At 39.4% G+C, this 23,712-nt stretch overlaps 1 protein-coding gene across 12 annotated transcripts in view; it reads left to right on the top strand.

Moving 5' to 3' along the window:
• LOC124135962 (poly(rC)-binding protein 3-like) overlaps window positions 1–23,712 on the top strand; it is a 358,312-nt gene that overhangs the window by 277,960 nt on the left and 56,640 nt on the right. The window contains exon 1 of one of the 12 annotated variants that reach the window (XM_046501686.2): window positions 4,386–4,534. The exons of the other annotated variants lie outside the window; for them this stretch is intronic. The gene's annotated coding sequence lies outside the window, so the exon portion shown is untranslated. Of the gene's footprint in view, window positions 1–4,385; window positions 4,535–23,712 lie in introns of those variants that run through there. 12 annotated transcript variants of the gene reach the window in all.

Below are 23,712 nucleotides of genomic sequence, written 5' to 3'. Positions count from 1 at the left end.
ATTCTATCTTGGATACCATCCTGGAGATTGGTGGAACTGTGTCAGGTTCAAGTGTTGGTTATGTCTTCCCTACCCATCATACACTGATCTTCATTGATACAGCCTCGGGATTAAGATAGCTTTGTTATTGACAGATTTTCCTTGCATCTGAATTTGACTGCTAATTTTTTACGAAGTATAATTTTATATGATGATCTGTTTATTTAAATAATTATTCTTGACAATTTTTAGTTTCTAAAGTTAAAGGTTTGTTCATAAGTGTAAACAATGTCAAAATCAGTTTTATCCCAACAAATAAAGGTAGTTTCATATAAGAAGTTTTTTTGCATTTGCTTCGTTAAAACCAATAACTAGACATTTCGTTAATTGCTTTGAGACTGACCAGTCTGATAAGTTAATTGAGATTTTGCCTTTTTCCGTATTGTGAGATCAGCGCTTACCCTAGGACAGATTTTCGATTTGACAAACAGAGCATCGTAGTTAGATCAATTGTGAACTTATACCATGCTGTAGTCTTGGTATGATTGACAGGTGGTTAATAATAGACGTTACATTCTATTTACTGCTTGGTTGATATGAATACGCTTGCACAATATTCCTCTATCAAGTCCATCTAGGGGAAAGGATGAACTGGTTTGGAGCTATCTAAACGTAATGATGTTAATCGATCAGAAGGTTGTGATGTCATTGATCTCGTTTCCCTAACATAGGTGTATGCAGGGTCTCCTCTATCAAGCACAGAAGGAGTCCTTGGAGACCTGACTATTACCCCTTGGAGTCATTTTTGTTTTTCTTCTTCAAATCTGTTTTATTCTGAATTTCATCACAGAATCTACAATGATGATTTGTGTTGTGTTGATTATCAAATTTTGAATGTTGCTGTTATCAGATATGAATGAATACAGTACCATTTTAAGAATTTCTATTATGTGATAGAGTGCAGTATCACTGGTTTGGGTTCTTGAGGAGTCAACTCAGTAGACAGAATAGACAATGCACCTTCTTATCTGGCTGTTAAGTCATCATGGACACTATAAAGTAGAATATGAGTTTGTTTCATTAGTTTTCAGTTGTAGTTGGATAGCCTAGTGGGTATGTTGTTTGTTAGAAATGACATGTTCATCTCTGGTTTTCCGGGTTAAAATTGGTCTTCAGCAGCCCATGCTTGTCGAAAGAGGCGATCGATGGGATCGGGTGGTCAGACTCACTGACTTGATGTATGTCATCGTGTCCCAATTGCATAGATCGATGCTCATGATGTCAATCACTGGATTGTCTGTCCAGACTCTATTATTTACAGACCACAGTCATATAGCTGGAATATTGCTGAGTGTGGGGTTAAACAACAAACAAATAACACGCACACACGACCTTGGTTTGATTGCCCACAAGGTCACCATCAGAATCAATCTTGGGGTCTTTCTGGATTATCTTTGAATGTTTCTGGAAGGGATGAAACCCTACCAACTCCCAACAATGCTTTGTTCTCCGCTCCTCATATGGTGCTGTGTTTGGTCAAAATCTGATATCACTTTGTCCATATCCGTTCCACCATGAACCTAGTCCAGCACTATAGGTACACTACATATATAGACATGGCTCTCCTCTTGAGGCCGATACACTGGCAGTGCTATTAAAACGAATGTTTATGATAATCTAATGGGATTTGTATTCGTGTGGCATGGGTTGGACGGAAACAGGGGCTATAGTTCCAGCTTGTCACTCCCAGTCTAGGAGACTGTGTCCATTAAATATTGGTTTATGGACGTTAATTCAAATTTGCATTCATTTCACAAGTTTGTGGAGAATATAAAAACATACTGAACAGCCTTTGATGGGGGTATTGAAGAACAATTTCAGCAGGAATCGATGCCAAGTCAATTGGGGGATGGCGAAATGGGATTATACTGCGTAAATAAGCCAGCTCTAACTTTTGATATCCGTGCTTTGGCATAATAGCACAATGTTGACGTGGAATAATAGCAGTGATCATTTGCAAGACAATACGCTTCGGAAGCTATGGTAAAATTGCGTTATTCGCAGGTAATCTCCATTCACAGGCATTGTTAGATTGCGATTTGGCATGAAAAATGTCAATACACAGAAAATTAAGATCCTGCTACCAAGAAATATCACTCATTGTTTTGAATAGCATGTATAGATTTGGATTTATGGCTGACATGACTTATGGATTATTTCATCAGAGTAATTGATCACTTCTTCAGGTAGTGATGTTGTTGGTGCTGTTGGTGCTACGTGTGAGACTCTGTGGTCAGACTTAAATGTTGATGAAGGACAAATCAATTAAGTAGAAAATGATTGGAGAAGTTGCTTTATTTGAAACTGAAATTATGGTTTTGATTTGCATTTAGATTATCGTGAGTTTGATTTGTGATAAATCCTGTTATGGAAATTTTCGTTTTTGGGGTGAATCGATTATATCGTAAGTTAGGATCTTTCTTGAGTTGTCACTAATGATGCTCTTGGGATTTTTTTTGTTAGGGCCAATGTTTTGATATTTGTTTTTTTGCGTTAGAATTCAAACATATCTCTTACGTAAATGCACGCTGTATTGGTTCTGAATGTTTTGATAGCCTGTATACCGGTACATCAGGAGAAAAGGTACGGAATCGTGTTTTGAAGTTATATGCCTTCCACCACCCAGTGCGTTTTATTGCAATGTTTCGGCTTTCGCATATGGAAATGCCATGATACATGACGCGGAAAGTCTAAACTCATAAATTTGGTGATATGTCTAAGGGGAACAATCATCGTGTATATTCCTTGCATACCACTAAGAAATACATAGTTTGCGTTATTTATTGTCATAAACAAAGGTTTTGTGTGGACATGGGTTGTTTATGTTGCTGCATACTTAACACTTGTAGAGATGAGCACTGAATAATCCTATATCATAACTGTATTGTCCTTGAGGATGATTCTTAGCAGAAGCTGTTCTTTGGGTGTTTGGTGGAGGGTTAAGATTTTGTAAAGATTACAGGGAGTCGAAAATATTTTGGAATTTGACGGTTCTCATAAACTTCCACTCTGGAATGTTTCAATGAATGTGGCTATGATTGAATGATTTAGTGATGTGAGTTTCAAAAATTATATAGTTTCATTTCATGACTTTCTCTGAAGCTGCCATAGTTTAAGGTGCCCCTCGACAAAACAAATGTCACTTTCTATGATATTTAATTTCATATTAAACAAGGGTGAACGTGAACTTAAGTGTTTCATTAAGAAACAAGTTCTTTGACATGAGTTTGCAGGAATGAGTGAGTAAGGTTTTACGCAACTTTTAGCAGGAAAGGTCTAAAGTGATCAATTTTAATAATTAAATTTTACTTTAGAGCTTATTGCATTAAAACATATTACTTTCCGATTCAGGAGTTAACATGCCTTGACTATTTGATGCAAGACACTATCAGGTCTTACATTATGCTTCTTACTTGTATGTTGTATTGGGATTCCTGAAGTTGGTTTGTAAATAAGAAAACGTACAACTTCATGGATAACAACTTCTGGTTTATTGCATATAGCGATGTTTGATGAACTTTTCTACACCATTATCAAGCTAGAGTGTCTGCAATCAAGTGATAGGAGGTATATCTGCATGATATGTTGTAATAAGCAGCAGACTGTTGACTATAGTCAAATTAACTTGATATCGGTGTAAGAGTCCAAATCCAAATGCCGCTATATGCAATACACCAGAATGTTTTATCCATAAAGTTGTACGGTTTCTAATATATTATTATTATTAAATTAAAAACTATTATTAATTTCTTTTGTTTTGTCTGTATTAGATAGTCTATATAGAACTATAATATTAATTGTTTCACATGGGATAATTATCAGGAGTGGAATTGTTCAGCTGGAGGTAACAGTTTTTCTCTATCGCAGCTGTAAGAGCAAGCTGAAGTGTAGATTCTATAAAATATCATGAAGGAATTGTAACGTGCTAATAACATGCAAAGCTGTTGACAAAGTTTGCGCGCACCAAATGGAATAAATTGTAGTAGTTTTGTGTGGACTACCATGCTGTAATGGCTTATCGATCTGCCAGAGTAATTGACACCTCTCTGCTATTGTGTCTGCAACGTAATGTCACAACTGTTATTGATGTTAGTCAAAATAGATGATAACAATGTGATAATTAATATTCCCTCTTGCCAGCATCTTGTGCTCTTGGTCATGCTTAGGCATAGGATAATGAGGGGTTTATTGATTTAGCGGGTTACGGACACCTTGGCTTGTACTTAGATCGGAATGGACCAATCATATCACCCTCACCTGTCATACACTGTTTGTACATAGCATTGTGTTTCTCTCTTATCACATTGGGACTTTGATTTGGGGTATCTGAATTTCCTTATCCGCATCTCAACATCAGACATGTGGTGTAGGGACTAGGGCGGTCTTCCTGTTGATAGTCTGTCTCCGCTCGGTGTGGACCTGCGTGTTACGTTGACAATATTGGATTCATACGGAGTATGGTGTAGGCTTTAACTTGGACTTTACAGAATTTGTGGTAAGTTGATCAAGTGGTGGGTATTGATTGAGTTAGTTTGTCTCGTATATTTATAGATGTTTGTGGAATTTGTGTTATCTGTTGATGACTGACCTTATTTGAGATTTGGGAACAGTGGATGTGTGCAAGATGAGGCAATTCAAGAGAGCCTAAGGTGATGGAGTGACGGAGTGTTGAGATGAATTGATCAGTTGTAGGCGATGACGACTGTTGTTTGTACAGCTGATTCCCGTATGTGTATAGTGGAAATATGACCATCTTCCTTTATCATTTGTCTGCAAGTTTGTTTGATCTCATAAAGGATATTATCATACAATCTATTCACAAACATTAAAGATAATAGCATATAGTATATTACAAATAATAATTCTTCATGGATCAGAGTCTGATATTCATCAGGTAAATATTTATTTCAACCCAACAGAATATTTGTCCTAGCTATTATTCAACCAAAACAATGCAGATTGAGCATATACTGTACGCTTTTCTGCTGAACAAAAAAGAAAACTTTTACCTTCCATGTTTCTATGGTATCAGAAATAATATTCAGACAAAGTCATTATCAATAAATTATCAAATTCAACAATTTGAATTATGATATTAAGCTAAAGCTCTGTTCACTTGCATAGAGAAATTTAACTCAGCTCCACAAAGCAGTAATACTTTGTGTTTTTGAGCAAAACAAGAGTTGCATTTCATGCCCTTTAAAAAATATTTCAGTTTTATTTTTGTTGCTGGAAAACAAATGTCACCCTGACCCACTGTAATTATGTCAGGATTAATTTACATTTCTGAGAATTGGTCTGTTGTCTTGGTGTTGTGGATAGCCTGATCATGCTAATAGCTCATGTTAATAATTCAATAGTGTAAATAGGTCTAGCTGTAATTGTACTCTGTATTTAAAAGCAGGGGCAGTCAGGTAGCCTAGTGGTTAAAGCGTTCGGGCGTCACGCCGAAGACCCAGGTTCAATTCCTGACAAGGCTACGATGTGTGAAACCCATTTGTGGTGTCCCCCGCCATGATATTGCTGGGATATTGCTAAAAGTGGCGTAAAACCTCACTCACTCACTCACTCACTCACTCACTCACTCACTCACTCACTCACTCACTCACTGTATTTAGAGGCACTGAATGAATGAACACTTTATTCTCTTACAGTATCATGTAAAAGTATTCAGTATTCGTTTAAGTATCTGGAGATGTTTGAGATACTTTGAAACCAATCCAGCAAGTAATTCTACATACTTTATGTCTGTAGGGAATCAATCCATATACACAGGCTATTTTTCACACACATAATTTAATGGGAACTGTATATTCATTGTGAAAAATAATGAATAGATTTTCTATATGGAAATGTAACTCGAGTACTTTAATATCATTTGCAGTGTTTCTGTTTAAAGTATTTGTTAATGTTCATGTATACAGAAAGTAATTAAAGTTGTTTGATTTACTCGTAAGGGATATTAGTGTGGTTTATGTAGTTGGTCGAATGTGGAGTAGGACTGACTCAGCACTTGTCAAATCCGGAAATTGTTGAAAGTTTGTGGTATGCAGTGTCGAAGGGGATATTGTCACAAGCATGTGGTATCACAATGTCAAAAGAGATTTGTATTCAATTTGTTATTGATTTGGTTTGTAGTAAAATTCTACAATTTGATCAGGGAGGATAATAAAATGTTATGAAATTAAATAATACTTTGATTCAAATTGCTGAGCTGGGGAATATTCAATATTTCCGCATGGTTGTATGAAATGTTTAGTCAATAATGTAAACAAGTATGAATAAACTCAATATGGCCAAAACTGAAGCAGCTCTTGATGCAGTGATGAGGTTCCAAAACATCATTGAAAACAAGTTGAGTGTAGACAAATACTGAAGACATTCAACCATCCTCGATGGAAGGGATTCACCTTTGCTGAAATTACTTTCTCGTGAAACTCATCAATTTTCAGTTTGAGGATTAAAAATTTGAAATTGATAGCCCGAGTTCTTTGATCTGAAGTGGAAGGGCGATGTGAATGGCATGGTTTGTATGATGTCCGTGAAGCAGGCTGTTCCATTTGCAGACCATGGTCGTGACAAAACTCCCCATCTTTGTTGTCCCCATCTGGTTTGAGTTGATTGTTAAGGAGATGTTTGGAAATAATTACACTTTCCACTCTGTCAGATACACACAAACACCTCCCCTTCATGGCTCTGGACCTTCAGAAAGCTGGCATTCACTAAAGGTCAAGGATTCAACTCGCTTACAGTCAAATACACACACAAGCATTTCCTGATGTCTTTTGCAGATATAAAATGTAAACTTTATTTCCTGAAAGTTCTTCTTGGATTTCTTTAAGGAAGTTTTTGGTTTATGGGAACTACTCTGAACAAAAAACGTGTCAGTGGTCATGAATATTTTGGGGGATATATTTATGAAATTGTGTGCTCATCTTCACTACAAAAATATGTCCCCAAAAATATTCATGATCCCTAACTTTTTTTGTTCAGTAAATTGTGCTTATAGTTCACTGGTGGGGAATATCTTTTGCCATTCTGTAAGGTTAAAACAGTATGTTGGATTTATAATGAATTCTTCTCAACAAGGGGTGGTCGGGTATCCTTGTGGTTAAAGTGTACGCTCGTCACGCTGAAGACCCGGACTCGATTCCCGACATGGGTACAATGTGTAAAGCCCATTTGTGGTGTCCCCCGCCGTGATATTGCTGGAATATTGCTAAAAGCGGCGTAAAACCTCACTCACTCACTCACTCTCCTCAACAATGATATACTTTAAGCATGATAAACTAGTGGTTTATTAATCTGTCCATGATTTGACATCCATTCCCACACTTAACCACCTAGAAAATTCAAATCGTTGAACAATACCCCGACCTTTGTGCGTAGTTTGATAAAGTCAAGTGTTTAATTTTATCTTGTCCCTGGCTATCAACAATGCTGTGACATCAGATGATTATCTCCCCTGAGAGGGTCGGAGTCCACAGCTATTGTATGATAACATTGTATGCAGATGGAGGACTATCTGTTTCAGATCCCTTAATCTTTCTCCAATGACGACAAGCATCTTAACTACAATGCTGTATAATTTGAAACCTGTTGCATCAAAAGTGATGTGAACGGGAATAATGTACGACAAGTTTGTGTCCAATAATAAGCACTAGAATGCTATCATCATTTATCACCAAAGTAATCAATAGTTATCAATTGGTTAAAGGTCAACCTGGTTGATATTTTAGTTGCTCAAATAACACATGGAAATTTCAACTACACTGAACAAAAAGGAATGGGATCATGAATATTGTGGCTGTCATCTTGTAGTGGAGAGTTAGACTTGCACAAGTCTCTAAGGAAAAAAGTATTAGTTAAAATCATAATTTCTAGATAATATAAATAATAAGAACAAGTTGTCCTTATAATAAACTGGTGTCCCCTTATCTAGACTTGCCTATTGTAAGGATAGATTTACTATACACCCATGAACTTACCATTCAGTTTAACCTTGGAGCAAGGCTAGTAAGGAGTGAGCACACAATTTTATAAAAAATATCCTGAACCTTTTTTGTTCAGTATATCTGAGTTTTGATATGCTGTTTCTTTTGTTGTTTCCTTAATTACTGCTAAGATAGTTCATTTTGTTTCGTGGAGTATCACTGGAGAACACTCATTAGATTTGAATGGAAAAGCCGATGGGTTAATCCTCCTTGGTCCATGCCTAGGATGGCGACAAATTAGCATGGAAGATATGGACAGTTTATCTGTGTAGTCTGTCTGAGTGGAACATGTTTGGGCAGACATCCCATCTATTACCCCATACTTACAGTGTTGTGTTACACTGGCTGGTGTTGGGTGGCAGGTTTATCTAGCCCAGGCTTGTTGCCGTGATATCGGCTCTGGTAAAGTCACATTTCAATGAGGCCCTTCACACTCAGACACTGATGGCCATCTTAATGTACCACGGTGTTTGTAATTCATGTCATTTTCACAAAACTGTTTATTTGTCTTAAAAACAGATAGAGGATAAGAACATTGAAAGAGATGCTTGACGGATTTATTGATCTAACATGTGCTTGAAACTTTCTTTATGATTGATATTTGCTGTTATAGTTAAAGTGATCTTTGATTGCGTAGAAACATCTTTTTGGACTAGTATATATACTGAGTATTCTGTTCCAGATCTTATCTAAATAGATGGAAAACTGCATCAATTTAGAAATATTTAGGTCTGTATTTCAGCATAATGGAAATCAACAGTCATAGTTTTTAGTCAAAGTACCAAAGTTAGGAACTAGTTGAATTTTTCGGTTTTCAGATATTTTTCTTCTTTAGGATATGTCAATTGAAAATGTTATCTTGCTATGCTGTACTTGTTAAGGAAACATAAAAAAACTGATAATTGTAGAAAAATAAAAATAGAATTAGTTGCTTCTTTGAGACAGGACAGAAATAGATACCAGATATATAGCCTTAACCAACTACCATCTACCAAATATGGTTCATAAGAGGCGACTAATTGGATCGGATGATCAGGCTCCCTGACTTGGTTGATGCATGTCATTGTATTCCAATTGCATAGATCGATGCCTATGATGTCAATCACTGTATTGTCTGGTTCAGACTCGATTTTGTACAGACCGCTATCATATAGCTGGAATATTAACAAAATAATCGCAAAAATCAAATATGTTTCAGTACAGTTTGAAATTCTGTATTTTGTGTCATTTTCATCTTTGCAGATGAACTGTACATGTGAACATCATCTGTTGTTATGGGTAACGCACAAGGGACATCACTGACAGCTTTTTGAAATTGATAAGAGGATCCTTAGCCTATTTTTCACATTTGGTTCATAACTTGCATTCTCCTCTCACAAGGCCAGATGTCATATCTCCATGCGGCAAGTCTGCTTTGTGTAATCTATAATTGCATATTTACGTCTTACCTCAGTTTGCCCTATCTCGTGGACACCTGTATATCTTACATAACAAAGATTTATGTGTGATAAACATTCATATCCTGTGATAATGCACTTCTCAATCTGAAAGGCACGTGTTTCCATGCATAGAACACATGTTGGTAAGTTCAGTTGTTGTACATTGGCATTTACAAGTATGTGTCCCTTATCTTCATGCATCAGGCCAAATAGAGAGTTAGGCTCGAAGTCTACACTGAACATCTTTATACGATACTGTGTGTGGATCTGCTTCATTAATATTTGAAAAGTTGAGTGTGTATAAGATGATGCTATCTATGACATTGACTTGACATCCAAATGTGGACTTTGATGATTATGAACATATGATCATTTTAGAGTTTTGATTTGGCACATTTACAGTTACAGCCTTCTTAGACAGTAAAGATAACATGCTTCATTTACCTTCTGAAACTGAAATGCCACGATTTTATATGAAAGAATGAAATTAAACGAAGATTAGATACTATAGCAAATGTCATCTTCAAAATGGGCAAGTCTCTCTCTCCCCCACCCCCCCCCCCCCCCCCCACCACCCCAACCATCCCCACCATCCCCAGGGGCCTTTACTATGGACTTGACCTTTGTGTTGCCGATGGGTGGTAACTACAGGTACTGTGGACATTCCTACGGGTTTCGGAACACAAACGTGCTGCTGTCGCTGTCAATTTTCCATAGATTCTTGAGTTTAGGTTCCAGATTTTGTTGCTTCCATTTTCTTCGGAGAGTAACAGAGACGGTTTATGATACCGCGTAAGGCATTGATTTTTTTCTCTTGCACTAACATACTTGTCAGGTAAGGTGGCATAATGTGCTTGCATTGTTTCAGGAAAAGGTTGAAGGTTTGATGAGTTATGTTGGAAGGCTGTCAAAACCTGCTCTCTAAGTCTCATAATTCTAGACAAGACATAAAGTCAAGTAGACTTTAAGCACCACCTGACAGATGCATTGTTTATGGTACAAGTATCGGAGTGAAAACTGATCGAAGACAACCGGATTTCAGTTTGACTACATTTCCACGATAGGTCTTCATTCGCTGGTCTGTGCTTCTCTGGTTTTGCCTGTCTAAGACGTAAGATCAGTAAAAGTGCAGTGCTAATTTGATTTGCTAGGATTTACAGGGATGGAATGGAAGCTTGTCTCTTAGCAAGTGACAGTGCAATCCAATTTCATGCACGGGTACTTACATACTTACCAGGTGAGAAGGTACACCACACGCAGGGAGGTTGGTTGCAACAGCAACTTCATTATGTATCTTGGTGATCCTGCATTGTCTTATACCACATGTGTCTTCAGTTTATGAGGCATTTAAAATCTTAGCCGGGCTTGGTATTTTCATTGCTGTTATATGTCCACTGCTAATTGCTAGATCAGAAGAAGACATTGGAAAATTTGTTTAAACTTACACAATCTGAGAGGAATTCACCTGGGCAGGTGATAAAGAATGCACAATCTGAGAGGTATTCACCTGAGCAGGTGATAAAGAACTCGTGACCACTAGTTTTAACCTACTTCTCTGAATAAAGTTCATGCTATTGGTAATGAATGTGCATCTACTAGAAAGTAGTCTTGGACGGGGCCTTCACAAATTATGACCAGAATGTTATGTGTGGCTTTTAAAGGAAACATGTTTTAGAATGTTGAGAAACCAGACACTCTCATGGTTGGATACAAGAAGCTTGAAGGAGGTCACGTGTTAAGATTATCATTGGCAAGTCCCATTAGCTTCTATTTTCTATAGGATTTTGAACCTATGATCATGGGTTCGATTCTGGTTCACCCTAATTATCTTTCTAGGTTGTCAGCACCATACCCGTGCTTGTGGGTTTCACCCCAGTGGTAAATAGCTGAGACATGTCACTTTTGGGCTTTGCTCCTTCATGAAGCTGTGATATAACTGGAATATTGTGCAGAGTGGCGTTAAACCAAAGTCACTCACTTTTAACTCTATAGTAGATTTAGAATGTGACAATGAAGTCAAGAAGTGGGGAGCGGTGTGGGACAGGGGTGTGGGGGAGGGGCATGGGACAGGGGCATGGGACAAGGGTGTGGATGAGGGGAAGGAAAGGGGATGGGACAGGGGTGTGGGGGAGGGGCATGGGACAGGGATGTAGGGGAGGGGTGTGGGACAGGGGTGTGGGGGTGGTGCATGGGACAGGGGTATGGAGGAGGGGAGGGGCGTGGGACAGGGGTGTGGTGGAGGGGCATGGGACAGGGGCATGGGACAGTGGTGTGGGGGAGGGGCATGGGACAGGGATGTGGGGGAGGGGCATGGGACAGGGGTGTGGAGGAGGGGCGTGGGACAGGGATGCGGGGGAGGGGCATGGGACAGGGGTGTGGGGGAGGGGCATGGGACAGGGGCGTGTGTGCATACCCCTGTTACTTCTGTGGCACAGTTTGCATACTCTTTTCATTCATCATTGCCTGAGAACCATGTTGTTTTTTTGTTTTTGTTCAAACACTCAATGAGCTGTATCACTGATCAGGAAACCACAAACCGCAATTGCAAAACAGCGCTTCCATATTAGGAATCAAACCTACACCATCATTATGACAAAGAATTGCACCAGACAGTGTGTGCCAGCCCCGGAGACAGGTGGAGGTTCTTGTGGTTATCTAACATTTACCTAACAGAAGACTTTATAATATGAGGCAATCTGGCATCTGATGAAGCTAGGTACACTGCACACAGCCAAGGAGAGGGTCCACGGTATGATTGCCTACTTGATGTGTTGCATGGTTGTGGCTGGCCCAAGTTTGAGTTCAGTGTTTTGTATGATAAAAACCCTTCTGCAAATGCACACTGCTTTTGCTCTTACAAAAAACTTGCAACACCATTTGTTAATCTCTTTTGTGAACATAGATGAGATGCAACCAGTTTACCACTCAAGACTCAGTAGGGACTCAGACCCCTCATGGCAGACGTTTTTTGAAGGCATTTTGCCATATTTGATTAATTCTGCTAAGTAAGATTGAATTCTTAGGTGATCCTCCATGTTGCTTGAGGAGACTTAAAGGTGAAGAAGGTGGATGAGAGGGAGTAGATTTCAACATCAACAGCAGGGGTACCAATAGACATAATTGCATCTTGCTATCAGTTTGTGTAATCACTGATACAAGGTAAATCTTTTTGACATTGTGAAGTCAACTTCAGCCCTCCTGTAACATTGCAGATTGAACATAGTATCTGAAGGTCAGCTTTTTCAGACAATAAGCCGAAGTAATAAGGTCACATTGCTGTAGCACAGTAAATGTCAGAGCAGGCGAATACCCATGACTTGTCTTTATGCTTGTAGTCGCAGTAGGAGTTGCTGTGTTGGGAAGATGTCCTGCCCTTGTTCACAGGGATCCTACAGTTTTGTTACTTTTACCATTCCACTAGTATGTGCATGTGCTTGCCCGTGGAATTCGTTTTTTTCCTTCCTGGTCTCTGTGGGATATTGGCATTGTTGAAGACGAAGACTGCGTGACCCTTCTGGGGTGCTGGAGGGAGTGCAGCTGGTGTAGGGGGCGATGTTGGAAGATATGTTGTGTATCTGCTACCTGCAATATGCTGACGAGAAGGCTAGGTCATTGCCCAGCTCGTGCAGTTTAATCATCAGGAGAAAATTATGATTTGATACGGGTGAAGGTTAGGAAGTGTAAGCTGTTCAACTTCTGACTATTTCATGTGAGAGTATTTATTGTTTTGACTTCATATTTGGGAATCTATTTTTTTTGTACTTGCTTAATGAGAACTCTTCTAATCAACACGGTTACTTTGTGGTATTATGTTATGGAAATTAAATCAGCAACATCACTGATCATTAGACTGAGGAAAAACTCGAAATGAACAGGGATAATTTTTCTAGTTTGAGTATGTATGATATGAAAATAGTTTGGTAGCTTCAATTAGTCAATTCAACTTTAAAAGACGGTAGTTGTTTTCCAGGCTGGTGCACTGCATTATGGGTATAAAGGTCAGCTTTGAATCAGTATACTGTTTCGGAGTGTTAAGCTGTGGTTTTGTATCTTAGTAGGCTAACACTATAAACCTGGCATAAGTCTGGACTTGTTAAAGCAGCCAGACACACACGTACATGCATGTTGCTAAAATTGTAATTGTCTTGAATGCGACATTAAACCCCATTTCATCTCACCTAAACGTGGTCGTTAACAAACCGTGTATGTATTGGTTTTCTTGCAATTTGTGTCGCATAATAATGATATAGTTATAATGCTCAAACCCCGGGACAGTAAGGGGCGTGCTCGGGTACCCTGTTCTCGGGTATTAGTACCCTGGTCAAGTTACATGCATCATCTCATTGGATCATTTGCTTGTTTCTTTGTTTGTTTGATTGTTTGTTTCACGCCGCACTCAGCAATATTCCAGCTGTATGATGGCAGTCTGTAAATAATTGAGCCTGGACCAGACATTCCAGTGATTGACGTCATGAGCATCGGTCTACGCAATTGGGATACGATGACATGCATCAATTAAGTCAGTGAGCCTGACCACCCGATCGTGTTAGCCACCTCTTACGACAAGCATTATCTGAGTTGCTGAAGACCTATTCTACCCCGGATCTTCACGGGTCCTTCACAAATGGATTGTTTGGCGAAGTATATTCATAAGGAATATTCATCTCAACAATGTAACTCATACACTATTCCTTGCAAAATCTAGGAATGTTTTCCTATTTGGTAAAAGACAAGTGTACATGGAATATGGTGCTTCCATATTTTGTCTTAGGATTAGATAGTTATAGTACAAGATATATTTGTGGAAAAAGGCAATGGCCAGTACAAACATAGTTTTATACCAGTTTTAAGTTAATGATGAACTGCCTCTCTAGTTGTGTTTATACTGTTTTCCATAGATATGTCAAGATTCATACCTGAACTGTCATCCTGATCTGAGAGGAGCTATATTTACTCCTCATAGTTGGGGGTGGTCGGGTAGCCTAGTGGTTAAAGTGTTCACTCGTCACACCGAAGACCTGGGTTCGATTCCCGACATGGGTACAATGTGTGAAGCCCATTTCTGGCGTCCTCCGCCGTGATATTGCTGGAATATTGCTAAAAGCGTCGTTAAGCCATACTCACTCACTCGCTCCTTATAGTTGAGTATCTTGGGAATGGATTGTATATCAATTCCCCTGCTGGAAGACTCGATTTGGTACACAGTTACTTTGTCTAGGTAATTCTAGTTCCTGGTGCTTATTATTGTTGTCATGGCAAGGATGTCTCTGTGCGTCAGAGTATGTCCCAGCTAATTCTTTAGAAAGTTCTTCATTATTGTGTACATCAGCTATCTGTCAAGTCATGTTCAGAATGCTGTGCATATGAAAACAATATTTCAGGTGCAGTTGGTGACTGGCTTAAGTACATTCCTTGCAGCAATAATGACGTGCTATCTCTCAAATTCCCTGACAAATGTCTCGTCTTTGAAACTTTTTTCTCCACAAATGATTCCGAACATCTTTGTCCTAGATCGCGCCAAGATGTTAATGTACTAAGCCCCATTATAGGACATGTTCAAAGGATGCATTATGAGGCTGATAATAAAAAAGGCAAATCGTCCCAAACATTTTTTGACAAGACTTGGTGATGAGTTTTCTGGAAACCTGATGGCTTATTGACAAGTCCGCAAGAAGATGCCAGACTAAATTTGGTGCCCCACACTGTACACATGGAGCCTATTGCTCCAACAGTTGTGTTGTGTTTTCCTGAATAAAAAAATGGAGATCAGAGGGGTCTCCAGTGAAAGGCCATGTGCTAGCCATTGACACAGTGTATTGGTGTGTTGAAACTGACGTAGCTTAACCTATTTCATAATAGCACCAAGGTTTATTGTTTTCACCCTTGTGTGACTCGTAGATGCGATTTGGCCCTACTTGAGAAACCATTGCTTCCAATACTGGAATGTGTACTTAGGAAAGGTCAAATGTTGCACACCATCCAAGGTAGGTCATGGGCCTCAAGTTGCCATGAGGATAGTTCTGACATTAGACTGTATGTTACTGTAGTCAGGTGGATGGAGCATAGCTTTTAGTATCTTTTGACATGAGTTCTTCATTGTTTATGTTGATAACAGACCGATTCTGTATAATTAGGGTCAATTTGCTATGCAGAGTTACATCCCTTTGGCTTTCCTGAAACCTATGATTCGACCTGATTGTTTGTCAGCACCATGCGCATGTTCATTTTGTTGTTTAACGCTGAACTCAGCAATATTCAAGCTATTTGACGCCAGTCTGTAAATAATTGAGTCTGGACCACCGATTCGTGTGATTGACATCATGAGCTTCGATCTAGTCATTTGGGATGCGATAACATGCATCAACCAAGTCAGCAAATCTGTCTACCCAAACCCATTTGTTGCCTCTTTCGACAACCTGCTCACAATATCTATCACTTGATTGTCTGGATCAGACTCGGTTATTTACGGCCCACTGTCATGTCACTGAGTGTGGCATTAAACAACAAAACAACTACAATTCGTGGAAATTAAGGCCATATTTGTATTTAATGAGATGTTTATTCCCACCACTGGGGAGCAACCTTTCACCACTTTGGTGCATTGATACTGAGGGCAATTTATCACCCTTCAAATAAGCTGCAAGATTGGTTCGTTCTGAATGACATAGGCAATATCAAGAAACCAAATCTGAAAGCAATATGCATCATGTTACTTTTGCAAAGCAAAATAGGGGCGGTGGGGTATCCTAGTGGTTAAAGCGTATGCTCATCACGCCAAAGACACGGGTTCGATTCCCCACAAGGGTACAACGTGTGAAGCCCATTTCAGGTGTCCCCTGTCGTGATATTCGTGGAATATTGCTAAAAGCGGCGTAAAACCATACTCACTGAAAAGCAAAATGGAGGAAGAAACCAAGTTGTTGCAGTCTGTGCCTTAAAGGTGTGAGTCTGCTTGCCCAACCCTGTCTCATTCTCCGTAGATTTGAGTGTTAATATGTGACTATGTAGACTAACATTAGCTCAGCTTACTAGACTGAACACAGTCTACTGTACTCAGGCTTCAGAGGAGGGCTAAAGTCAAAGACTTTTGTTGTATGGCCTGAGAAGAAACTGTATCAAAAGTGAGTGAGTTTTAACAGTATTCCAGATATATCACAGCATGTCAGCATAATGTGGGAAGAAAACCCTAAGTGATGCAGGTTTCTGATGTTTACCACTTTGGTGAAACCCACGAGTATGGCACTGACAACCCTATAAACATAATCAGGGTCAACTAGGAATCAAACCCACAATGATAGGTTTCTTGTGTACCCATGGGATGCAACTCTGCATAGCAAATTGTGGTGCCTGAGACCACTGGGCCACCTGTGCCCCATTTAATCAAGAGCTACCACTTTCATTTCAATATGTATCAAGGACCACACCATCATTCTATATTCTATAACCAGATTCCATTGCTGTGATACATCAGTAGATACCAGCAATTGTTGTGGATAATTTGGTCACTTGTCACCTCGATGCCTGCCATGTGCAGGAGGTGTTCCCCGCTTCATCTACCACGTGGCCTGATTCTTGCTGGGTAATTAACAAAGACCTAAGAACCTCCTCACATCTTTTCATGTTTGATCGGATTCGACCATCAGATGTGAGCTCCACAATCTTTTCTGCCAGTCCTGACAACTTAATCAGCTTTTCCTGGACACGTTTGATTTCTTTGAGTCACCAACTTGACAAGAGAATTATGAATCTGAGAGGACGTGGAATTATGTCGAAGACCCAAGATAGCAGTGTAATGCCTCGTGTAGCTTCTCGTGTGACTGTTACAGACGTTTTAACACGCAAAATAGCCCTAGAAATGTCAAAGGCACCAATGGTCACTTACTGGGCTGGTAAGTACTGTCCTAGCTAAGATCCAAGCCGTCTGGGCAGAGATCAGGGAATTATGAAAGGACCAGTTTTGTGTGATTCTGAATGTTATCATTTTGGAACAGTATTGTAACGCTATCACTACGTTGCATCTGATAGGAAACAGAATTTCATAGATTGAATCCCTTGAATATGGTTGTAATGAGGGCAGTTTGTCATGGATGTTCATGAGATTTTTGATTAAGACAATGGTGAATAAACTATGAATAATGGCTGGGGTTCAGTTTCATTTGCCTTTAATTCATTTGCTAATCATGATTTATGATTCTTGAAGAATTAAAGGCTTTCATGTTTATGCTTGGAGAATATTGTGGCTAGTGTAATAATTTTGTTTGTGGAGTTATTTCCCTTGGCTTGGTTTGTATTCATTTTAACACTGTAGCCAGGAGTGTCTTATCCTTGCTTTTTCATGTGTGAAACAACCCATCCGTTGTAAGTGTAAAAAACAAGTTGTTCTTTCCATCCAGAAAGCCAACCATCTTGAGTGAATATAGTTTTACATTGTACATTAGCCTGGGAAGTCTTGCAGTTATATTGAACTGAACTGATTTGAATCGAGAATTGATGATTGATCAGGGTAGAATTTCATACAAATACAGCCAGGTCCATGGTGATCTTCTTTTCATCACCAAGCAATTGTTACAGTAAGGCACCTGTAATGGGTCAACAAAATGGAAGTGTTAGAGAAGTGACGATATGAGTTATCTCCCCTGATCGGGTACTTGAGTCCTTGAGGTGGGAGAGTCCATTGACACTTGACCCGTACCAAAGTACCCGTCAGAGCCCTAGGTTACAGACACTTTCGTTCATGTGAATAGTGAAGTTTGGATAAAAACACTGATTCTTAAGGTCTTCTGGAGTTGGATGTTCCATCTATAGGTTTCTGTTTGCTCTTACCTGTGTGCTGGGAAAAACTGCTACTCCTGATTTCAAATGAATCGGGTTTATGACTGTTTGATTACCTGCAACAACAGAAAACAGTTTGACTGAATGATACATAATGCAGTGTTTTACTCTACTCTCTTGTTTACTGGAATATATTGCATGCAATGGAACCTTTGTTTTCAACAATGACAACCGACATTGCACTTCATTACCAATAGCATTGAGTGGTATACGAGTTCTCCATGTCTTAAGTGTTTATTTGAACCATTTAACTTTCCTTTAATGAGATGAGCTGCTACTGAGGCGTCCTTTATCTGTTGGTGGCAATTTCCACTTGACTTACTGCCAGATATCTGAAATCTTTGCACAATGGATGACAGAAGGCAAAAAAAACTGAAATAATGAATTTTGTTTTTCCAGAACCCATAAAGCTCATGTTTACTGCCAGCCAGGAGCCCCAGGAACATCATTCCCTTGTAGCCCACAGTCATATACATTACTAAAAATATTCCAGCCGAAGTTTCATGTTTCGTTTAGAGGAAGGTCCTGAATAAAGACATACAAACAGCAGGAGAGCTTGCGCATCAACATACTACCATATGTTCCAGATTTCTTTGCAAGTTAAATTGATGGGTGTGAGCATGGTAGAAGTCGAGGCCTATAGGTGGAGCTGGGCTTCTTCCATGAGGTAGTGTAGGCTGATGTGTGTGCAAGTCTGTGGTATAAACATAGGTACTATGGGGGCCATCATTGTATGAACACTGCATGAACACGGCGCCGAGTTCGGGGTTCCATGTTGGCTTCCGGTGAAATGTGTTGCCCATACACCAGGTGAATCAAGTTTATGTTTTGACAATCGTACATACACGTTCAGGATTTCGAGAAGCTGGGTTCTGCAGTTTTGAAAACATTACGGGTTCATGAGTGTGAACCAGTGTTAACCTTGCTCCTGGTTTTGTGTAAGAAGATGTTTTGTTGTGACGTTGGTTCAGTTTCTGCTCGTGTTTGTATAGATATGCATATTTTCCCCTTCATTTACCATCCTTGCAATCATTGCCGTACTGCTACTGGCTGCAGTTGATTTTATTCACACATGATAATTCTGTTTATCATGCATGCTTCATCAGTGTGAAATGCAGTATGTTTGTTCAGGTACTGACAGCACCTAGTGTATGTCAAATTGTGCTGATGGACCGAGACATCCAGTGGATTCACATGTATCAGAATGTTACCTGGGTGTTAAACAGACCTTTCAACATACTTCATCTAGTCTTGTTTTGTACTTACTGATTTCCCGATAAAAATGTGTGAGAATGTTACGCATTGTGTTAAATGGGCCTTTTAACATTATTCATGCAGACTGTTTTGTGCTTGCGAAGTGAACGTCTTTCACACATGCAGGATATCTGTCTGCCAGTGGAAATGGCTGCCAACTTTGAGGTGCTGGATTCATATTCAAACGACAGTTCGTGATTGAAATATGTATTTAGGAAAACCCATGTCTCAACATGGCAGTCACTAGGTTTCTCATGACAATGTTAACCCTTTTGCAGTTAGGGTAATGCTGGCCAAGTGATTTGAAGACTACATCTCCTTGAGTTTTCCCCCATACCTACCTCTGGTAGTGGGGTTGAATCCCGTATTCACTTGGATCCTTGGTACCTGTAGGGATTCTGGGTTAGGATTGGTCTCCTGCAACCAATGGTGGGCAAATGGATCAGGTGGTCAAGCTAGGTGACCGACCGTGTGGATTGTTGCTCCTAATATCAATCACTGGATTTTCTGGTCCAGGTTGGATCTTTTTAGTCTGCCATTATTTAGCTGGAATATTGTCGTGTTACACAACAAATAAACAAATCATGATTGATCTAGCAACACAAGCCCTTCATGGTTCCACGAGCATGATCAGCATGTGTGACCACATCCTGGTCCCTCCAGCATGAAGCTGATCGATGTAGCTACAGGAAGCAGCAAATCTCACTCCACTAATTATTGCACAATAAAACACACACACTTTGCAAAATAAAAAAATATAATATAAAAATACCTGAACTCCATACTTGAAACAGTAACTCTAACAAAGGCATTTGAAGTTGAAGATCATGAATACATGAGTTTTTGTGTGGATAACAACTTCTTTTGTTCTTTGTTATGGCGTTTCAGAGATACTTTTTGACCCTTTGTCAACTGTTAAGTGGATCGATGCTCATGATTTTAATCAATGGATAGTCTGGTCCAGACTCGATTATTTACAGACCGCCATCATATAGCTGGAATATTGCTGAGTGTGGCGTTAAACAACAAACCAACCAACCAACTTTGTCAGCTGAATTAAGAGGAAAGAACATAGTGTTTTCATTCACCTCATGAAGGAGCAAGAAGTAGCTCTGTAACATTGTAACAAAGAATAAAAGAAGTTGTGATCCATAAAAAGTGTCAAAATAGTAGGATCATATTCTATGAAGACCGCCTCCATGATTTCGTGAATAGAGTGTTTATCTGGAGACCATGATGGCGCCAATTTCAAAGATGCTACTAGTTGTTACCCTGCCTGGCGCTTGGCATTAAGGGGCTAATACAAGGACTGTTAATCTGTGGCATGGTATCTCAGTGGGCTAGCACTTTGAAACCAGCATTAGTTAGATCTTGTACAAGCAGCCACACACACATGTGCAAGCAGTCGCTGTATAAGTATAATAAACTTAAATACAACGTTAAACCCTCTCCATCATATTCTGTGAATGCTTATTCATGCTGGCACAGATCCAGTGGGCCGAAATTATGAATTACAATATAATGCAGTTTCGGACAGTTGTCATGTTCCATATGTTATGTGTATACATCCTGATGGGAGAAGAAACAAGGTGGGATGAATTCTGTTTCCTTCCCTGACCCATGTGGCATCAATTATCACATAAATGGATGCAAGGAATGAGAGATAGATGGGTCAGCTAGGAGGCCTTGACAGAGAGTATTACTTGGAGTGGGAGGTGGCCATTGCACGTGGCCCTCTATCTAGACACTGCACATGGGGTAGAAGAAATAGCCATCATTCTATTTCATTCTAGTTGGGGAACATACTAGAGTAATGACAAGTCTCTGAAAATATATAATTTTGATTGAAACCATCGCCACATTTAAACTGAAAAGGAGCCCAGTGATATGGGAGAACTTGTGAAAAATCTAGACTTGCTTCATTTAGGGCTCTAGCATTACAGGAAGGGATGGCGGAATGGGAAAAAATATGGTTCAGTGACTGTGAGACAGACTAGGCGGCATTCCATCATTGCCTGAGAGGTAACTGTATGAAACCCTCACCTGCTTCACCACTGGCAACTTTGCACCAAAGGTCTGCGTTAAATCAAAAGGATTTGGGACCCAATCAATCAAGGGCTCCCCAATAGATCATGTATAGGGGTCATTAGTCTCAAACCTTTTATGTATGTTCTATTATAAATGATTTTTTGTCCTGTCTCATCTCTTTATATCATTTTCCACATCCATCCGCTCTTACCTGTAATCGCCCCAAGGAATTTGAACCTCACAAACATATAGTTCCTGAAGCCTGTTCTAGGTATTTTCAGCCTAATGTTGCTGCCCTTTAGTTAAAAGTGCCCTATGAACTCTATAAACAAGGTAACTAGGTTTCTTCATGTGTATATATATTTCTTGAGTTTGACTCCTGGTGAAGGTACAGATCATGAAGCCTTTTCTAGGTATTTTCAGCCTAATGTTGCTGCCCTTTAGTTAAAAGTGCTCTTTGAACCCAACAATCAGGGTAGCCAAGAGCTAAGTGTGTTCATTTGTATATATCCGGAGTGTAAATCCTCACAAAAGGGTACGTAGTTCCTGAAGCCTGTTCTAGGTGTGCTAAAAGTGCCCTATGAAATCTTGTCTCTTGTTCACTTGGTCAACTACGAAGGTAGGATATAGTAGTCCATGCTTTAACTTATGCTGACTACCTGTGTTATGTTGAGTACATGCATAATATTGCCCAAGTCTTTCTATGAACACACTTTCTTAGTAAAATAAAGATTCTAGTACTTTTTGGGGTCTTTCTGTCATTCATTGACAAACCATAGCTGAATTCCCACAAATTGGCCTGAGCTAGGCCTTGTTCTCTCATGCTTTCATTGTTTTGGGTTGTTAGAACTATGGTAATTAAAGAAAATAGATAAGAATAGTGATTAAAGAAAACTGGTACAATTCCGATAATTCAAACAGGAACTGTCTAACCCTATTTGTTAAAATCCAATATATCAGTCTTAAATATTATGTTCTAAGTTAAATCAGTTCTGACAAATGGGTAACACATGAAGTGATGTTGGAGAGAAATGTTATTAAGCAACTGCACATGGTTTAAACATCGGGAAGTTTTGATGCCTCTAAAGTGTTCACTTAGAACATTCAATTACTTAAGTCACCCACCATTTGGATCAGCTTATGTTTTTATGGGAACAAGGAGTTTCTGTATTTAATAAAGTGCTCACTTTCCTGAACTCATCATGTGCTTCGGGCTGAAGCAATTTTCCTGTCATTTTGTGACCTCCACCTTGTGAAGAGTTCTTCAAGGGAAGCAATAGGAATATGTGTAACTGAGATGCAAGCATGGAGCTCTCTTTAGATGTGATGTGTGTAGGTAATTCCTTACTTACGTGGCCTTGGGTTGTGGATTCAATTGTGTTGTCACAAACTGCGCCAAAAACTTTGAGATGGAGAAGTGATGAGAAGAAACTTGAGCACAGTACTGATTTGGCTGGGAATGCAGCAGTGTGGGGAGTTATCATATGTCGGTATATTAAAGGAAGGAATTAGAAAGAGACATATAAGGTACATGAATTAATCTAAAACCATATACCCTATTCTGATGGACAACGGCCACTATGGGCTCAAGTCATGGATATTTCCTTGCATGTCAGTCGAGATATAGTTTGACCCTTGTTGATGGGAAACTGTTATTCATTTAGGGACCCAGATACTAAAATTACATCTGATTTTCATTCCTTGGTATGACTGAAAACAGTTAAGGAAACAGATGTTGTTTGGTAAATAAACAAAAGATATGATTAGGTGACAGAGGGGTTTCCACTTTCCGATACATGCTTGTCCTGATCCACCAGTCTGAAAAGAATTGTATCTGGAAGCAGCTGCCATACACTGAAATCTGGCGTATTTTGTCAATGTACAGTTTCCATACATCTGTCATCACAGCACTGTTGGAATAATCCTTATGCCAGACACCTAGCTCGCAGGCCAACTTGCAGGAAGTCGGCAAGTCATGGCAGCATCATGGCGATGGTGCCTCCCAGCATCTGACAGACTGACTGACAGCGCCAGTGTTGACAGACCAACTCAAACACTTCTTCTGAACATATCATCACCAAACAATTACAAGAAGAAGAATGTTCTGTTTGCCCCAAAAAGTGATT

The sequence above is a fragment of the Haliotis rufescens genome, unplaced genomic scaffold (genome assembly GCF_023055435.1).
Source record: "Haliotis rufescens isolate VD_foot unplaced genomic scaffold, xgHalRufe1.0.p SCAF_4, whole genome shotgun sequence".
Lineage (NCBI taxonomy): Eukaryota > Metazoa > Mollusca > Gastropoda > Lepetellida > Haliotidae > Haliotis > Haliotis rufescens.
The sequence above is the reverse complement of the archived record's forward strand: the minus strand, read 5'-3'. Positions and strand labels throughout refer to the sequence as shown.